This window comes from Rhyacophila brunnea, unplaced genomic scaffold (assembly GCF_057557595.1).
Source record: "Rhyacophila brunnea isolate RB1 unplaced genomic scaffold, BYU_Rbru_1.0 scaffold_12, whole genome shotgun sequence".
NCBI lineage: Eukaryota > Metazoa > Arthropoda > Insecta > Trichoptera > Rhyacophilidae > Rhyacophila > Rhyacophila brunnea.
Genome location: NW_028232774.1, coordinates 33,863,647 through 33,869,895, shown reverse-complemented (window position 1 = coordinate 33,869,895; position 6,249 = coordinate 33,863,647).

Here is a 6,249-nt window from a genome sequence, read left to right as displayed (position 1 = left end):
GTAGGTAGGTAGTGATATTGTTTGCTAGCATTAAAACAGGCATTGTCGCAAGCAATTCAATACACTTGCGAATCGCCTATGGTGCCACTGTAGAATGATTTACCTATACCTACAAGTTGTGATCGAGAATTCTCGTCTAGAGAAATATTCCGGAAAGGCCAAATTTCCGAAATTTCGAGATCATCAATGAGATCTCGAGAAATCGTGAAATTGTCACTAAACTGAGCCGTATACCGCAACCGGAATTAAAAAATAACTTAGTGGAATTTCTCAAGATAGGTAATCAAATTTAAACTATAAAGACAATAATAATCAAGATACCTAAACGGAATTTCATGAACTTCCCACTATAAAAATTTTGGCCAAAGAGTTTAAAAAGCTCGACTTTCTGTTTGAACGAGTTATAGCGCCTGTACACGTGCACCAATAGTGTGTATTTTAAACAGTAACTGTTTACACGTAAAAGTGCTGACTGTCTCGCCAATCTCATTCTTCAGGGTAAGCGAGATGCGATGTTGTCATTTTATGGTACTATTTGACAGTCGTGAAAATCGGTTAAACTCAAAATGAGTCTGTGCGGTGTAGTTCTGCGGTTTTTCGGCAGGTTAGCCACTATCGTTCTACTGCGCATGCGCATCCGCCATGCAAGCTCCAATTGTCAGGTGAAAATTAGGAAGCTTCTGAACATTTTTGATTCATGCATGCAATCTTGCAATTTGCAAGATAGGTAAAACGTGTTTACACGTGCCTTTTTTTGTTATGGCCTCGATATTTCGTACTGTCAGCAGTAAATCCATGCACGTGTAAACGGAGTATTAGAAGTAATTTCGTAATAACGTGGATTTCTCGAGAAATAAAAAAATGAATATCGAATCTCGAGAAATATATTTTTCAAAATTTGAAAAAAGAGTTCTCATTTCACGGGAAAACGTCAATCAGAATCTAAAAAGTTGTTAGTGGGGCAAAATGTGTAAAAAAAAAATAACAGAGAATTTGAAACTGTATAAGAAGCCGTCGACGACGTTGATCTGAAATCAGTTGCCATATTTTTCTATGCTGATTATAGTACAAAGGCGTAAAAATTATAGTATTTCTAAAAAATATATAGTACAGGAACATTTTTCGTCTTGAATCCTTTAAAATTATAGTATTATGGTATATTTGGCCTAAAATTACAGTATTTTACATTTTTCGCGAAATCAAAATTATAGTATTGTACTATAATTATAGTACGGTTGGCATCAGTGGCGCACCCAGGGGGGGGCAAGGGTCCCTGGCACCCCCCAAAAATGAAAATTATCAGAATGATTTTAAACATTGAAATTCAAAGCCAATAAACTATACCTTTGGGCTTATATAAACATAATAAAAACACGCCAAAAAATGATTTGTAATAATTCTCCAGCACCCTTTTTAGAAAAATTTCTTAGATTTTAATTTCTAACACAAAAATTTCGAAACACTAATGTCAGGTTTTTTTAGAAACCCAATCCCTAATGGAACTGTCAAAAAATTCTCAGTGTCCACCCGAATTCCGGAGTGGTGTAGGTCATGGCTGGGGAGGGCTGACAGGGCTCTAGCCTGGGGGGCCGGGCTATGGGGGGCCCGGCGTGTCGGGTTGACCAGATAAGTGAGATAAACACACATCATAAATTAGCTTTAATAGTAAAAAAAGTCGCCTGCGGGGATATCATACTGCATAGCCGTGAACATTTTCAATTACTTATATAATTGTGCAATATATTATTTGATTATTATGTGTCGATACTTGACAGCTCCATTATTAAAGTAGATGTATTAAAAATCGCCAATAATTCACTGTATAAGTACCCTTAATTTGAACGAAAACACAATTTGAAAATCGTTTAATTTTTAATTTTAATTAAGCCTTTAATCTTAGCGGTAGGTAGGGGGCCCGCCAAATATTCTATCCTCAGGGCCCGTTTCAGGATGTGGGGACCATCGTGTAGGTACACCGACAAAAGACCGATAAACGAGAAATTAGGCTGTGAAGAAGAAAAAGAGCCTATAGGACTAATTTACATTCTCCTCCTTGGGCCCCCCCCAATATTAAATCCTGGGTGCGCCACTGGTTGGCATCACTGTCTGAAATGGAAACTCAAAATTCCCCGTGGTAAAAAAGCACTCTACTTTGAACCGTAACAAAATATTTTATTCGCTGGAAACAAAAATATTGGACGAAAAACCTAATTCGACGGGATCAGCGAACCGAGTTGCTGTACATACGAGGGTGGGTCAATAATTCCTTAGAAAAAAGCATTAAAACAGTTTTTATTTTTGTATTTTTTTTTTATTTCTCAACATAATCTCCTTGGAGCTCAATACACTTGGTTAGACGTTTCTCAATTTTTTTTAAACCGTCGGAAAAATAAGTTTTCGGAAGGTCCTCAAAATAAGCATTTGTCCGATCGATGACTTCTTCATTTGAAAAAAAACGTTGTCCACTTAGCCATTTTTTTAAGTTTGGGAAAAGGAAAAAGTCACTGGGGGCTAAATCTGGCGAATACGGTGGGTGGTCGACCAATTCGAACTTCAATTCTTCAATTTTAGCCATTGATCGTAAACATGTGTGAACACGGGCATTGTACTGATGAAAGAGGATTTTTTTCCTGTTTAAATGAGGCCGTTTTTCTTCAATTTTGTTTTTTAGCTGATCCAATAAAGATGCATAATAATCCCCTGTTATTGTTTTTCCTTTTTCCAAATAGTCAACGAAAATAATTTCACGTGCATCCCAAAATACAGTAGCCATAACCTTACCAGCTGATTTCACGGTTTTCGCCTTCTTTGGACATGGTTTGCCTTCGCAATCCACTGCTTTGACTGTTCTTTCGTCTCGGGAGTATAGTGGTGTATCCATGTTTCATCTACAGTCACAAAGCGACGAAAAAAATCATCCAGATTGCGTTGCATGAGCGACAACAGGGCTTTAGAGGCCACCACCCTATTGCGTTTGCCGTTTATTGTCGACTGTGAGCAAACGCGGCACCCATCTTGCAGAAATATTTTTCATGCCCAATTTGTCATGTAAAATAGAAATGACGCTACCTTTTGAGATCCCTGTAACCTCAATTATCTCACTCAACTTTAATCTTCGGTCACTTAACACCATATCGTGGATTTTATTGATCATTTCTGGTGTAGTCACCTCTACAGGACGTCCTGAGCGTGGTTCATCCTTTGTTGATGTACGACCACGTTTAAATTCATTTAACCAGTTATAAATAGTTGCAAGTGAAGGAGCAGATATGCCGTGAACTAAATCCAACTCATTTTTTATTTCCTTTGCTGTTAACCCTTTTATATTAAAATGTTTAATAACAGCTCTAAACTCAATTTTCTCCATTTTCCATTTTCCCATTTTCCACAAGCAATTTTTTTTTTAAATGTACGAGAAACACACAACAACCCGACCAATCTGATTGAAACTTCGCAGCATACTGAATCGGTAGTGCCGCTGCATGAAAACAAACCGCTTACAGTACTAGTCGCGCCACCTGTCGGCTTTTCTAAGGACTTATTGACCCACCCTCGTATTATTAATTTCAAATAGTTCCCTGTCGTTTAAACATTGAGTCCATGATTATCTTTTCTAAAGAGATATTTAAGACTAGACAAAAGCGTAGCTTTGCCCAAGTCTCTTATGTATCCACAAGGATTCTGAAAAGTTTGTCTGTACCAAGGATGTTGAAGAAAACCTTCTTGCATAGATATGGATACCAAGCGTATGAAAGTAATGGCAAAAAAGGACCAATAATATTCACATGAATTTTCAGGATTACACCGACCTTATTGTTCTCTCATCCGTACAAAAGTGGCACTTACACAAAACTGAAACATACCATATAAGGAGACCACAAAAGGCACTATCCGCATTCAACGGTCGGTACTCTAACATTGCATTCAACGTTGAACATAAATACTTTGATCATATTTATTATTTCAGTGTTATATTTGTGTTTATAAGTGCCCAACAGTGGCGAAGGGTGAAGGTAGGCTGTTAAGATCTGCCATAAATAATACACACTAAACTTTGTTACATAGTCATAATATGTATTTGTTTTATTGAACTAAGACTGCAATTTACAGATGGTGTTAGGTAGTTAGTTTTTGAAAAAGTTTAATGTACACTATTTGTGGCAGATTTTAACAGCCTACCCCCACTCTTCACCACTGGTGCCCACGCTGGACGATTGGTAGTGTCTGCTAATGAAGCCGTGGCCTTATGACTAAAAAAATATATATATTATATACACACACTTATAAATATATATATTGTTTTTAGCACTACAACATGCTATGAGGCGCAACGACGTGTAGTGAAACTGTAATTTAGCTAGTAATAGAAGTGAAACAATCACAGACACCTAGACATTGAAATAATCTGGAATCAATCCTGGAGCCACCGGATGAAAGGCCAGGGTCCGAATCCTGTCATTGGCAAAATAATATTGCTTATTTTTCAATGTATTTGTATTCAGAGCATGGACTTATTAAGTTGAGTGAGTGACTTACGCAATCTCATTAAAAAAAATGTTGAAACCTCATCGAGATGTAGCCATATTCCACATTTGATTGTACCCAATCAACAACAAAAAAATTGGTGGTTATTTATCATTGACATTATATTATTATTGTAGTCTGCACTAAACAAGTGAATGACAAAGGAAAAAATAACAGATTATTTTTTATACAAACAAAAATAAAATACCATTTTTACAAAGTGTAGATTGTCTTGAGACTTTTTTCAAGAGGTTGTTGGCCATTCGTTCAAGCCATTGGACCCCATACACATATGTACAACCTCCATTTTTACTTTTTTTTTGTTTCTATTTCTGTAAGTACTTTTCCATCGTATTACTCATAAAATATCAAATCCAGCCTAGGTTTTTAGTTAAATAAAATTAAGTCAGAGGTCGATTGCAAACTCATTTATATTCGTCAGCTGCCATTTTTTATATTTTATGACTAAATTTGAGCACGATTTTTATCAATTTCAATGACATTCATTTTTTCTAATGGTTTAACTATGTAATATGTTTGCAAAAAGAAAATATTCTATTTGCAGTCCTAATGTGCTTGACGGTTTTTTGCGGTTATCTCAAAATGGCGGAATATGGAGATGTTTGACATTCAAAATCTAACAGCCCACACACATCCTATTCTAATTTATTATCTCAATTGTTCATTACATACTTCACTGCAGGCATTTGTCCTCTACAAATTAGATCCATTTTACATTTCATCATAGCTTGGATCCAGATATTAAATGAAATAAAACACAAAATTCATAAAAATAAAATTATCATTTATTCATAGTACATAATACTTTATTTAATCTCGCAGAGAATTATAATAGAATATAAATTTAAACAAATATTGTTATGAAAATATAATAAAAAATTTTGATTAATTACAGAGAACAAAGAATTTGAGTTAAATTGGGGGGGGGGGTTACATGTAAACTGTAAACACAGTTCGCCGTGAACTTTCATATCGGAAAGAGATGACCGTATACTATACGGTCTCCAATTTTATTAAATTCAACAATGAAAACCTAACCTAACAAATAATCCAGTATATCGACTATTTTCCAAATTTGTTTGCTGCTGGCTTCCTGTAAAGTGTAAACCAAAAACAAACCAACTGTGTTTTATTTAGATATGAATTTTATGTCAGTAATATATGACCCAAAGAGGTTGGACGGTCTTTAATATACGGCCATATATTTCCGATGCAACATTTCACGGTGAAGTGTGATACGGCGTACCGCATACGTACAAGTTTCCGGACACGAAATTGAGACCAACTGTGGAGGAAAAATTATAGATTTTATCAACATTATTTTGGAACAAATATAAAACATAACATGGGTAAACAATTAAAAAAAAATAGCTTTTAGATTCCAATAAATATTAAAATATAAAGAATACGACATTCTGAAATTTTTTATTATGGTCTATTTCATGGATAACGTTATTGTAAGAAGAAGATAAAGATAACAGCATATATCTAGTAATTAAGGTTCCAATAGCCGACTGGTCCAATAAAAGTGAAGTTTGATAGTTTTGACAGAAAATATGACGTGGTTATAACGCCTGTTCACGTGCATGGATTTACTGGCACCAATAGTGTATATTTTAATCTATCGCGATAATAATTGTTTACACGTGACTGTCTCACCAATCTCATTCTTTAAGCGTAAGCGACGTTGTCGTTGTGTGGTGC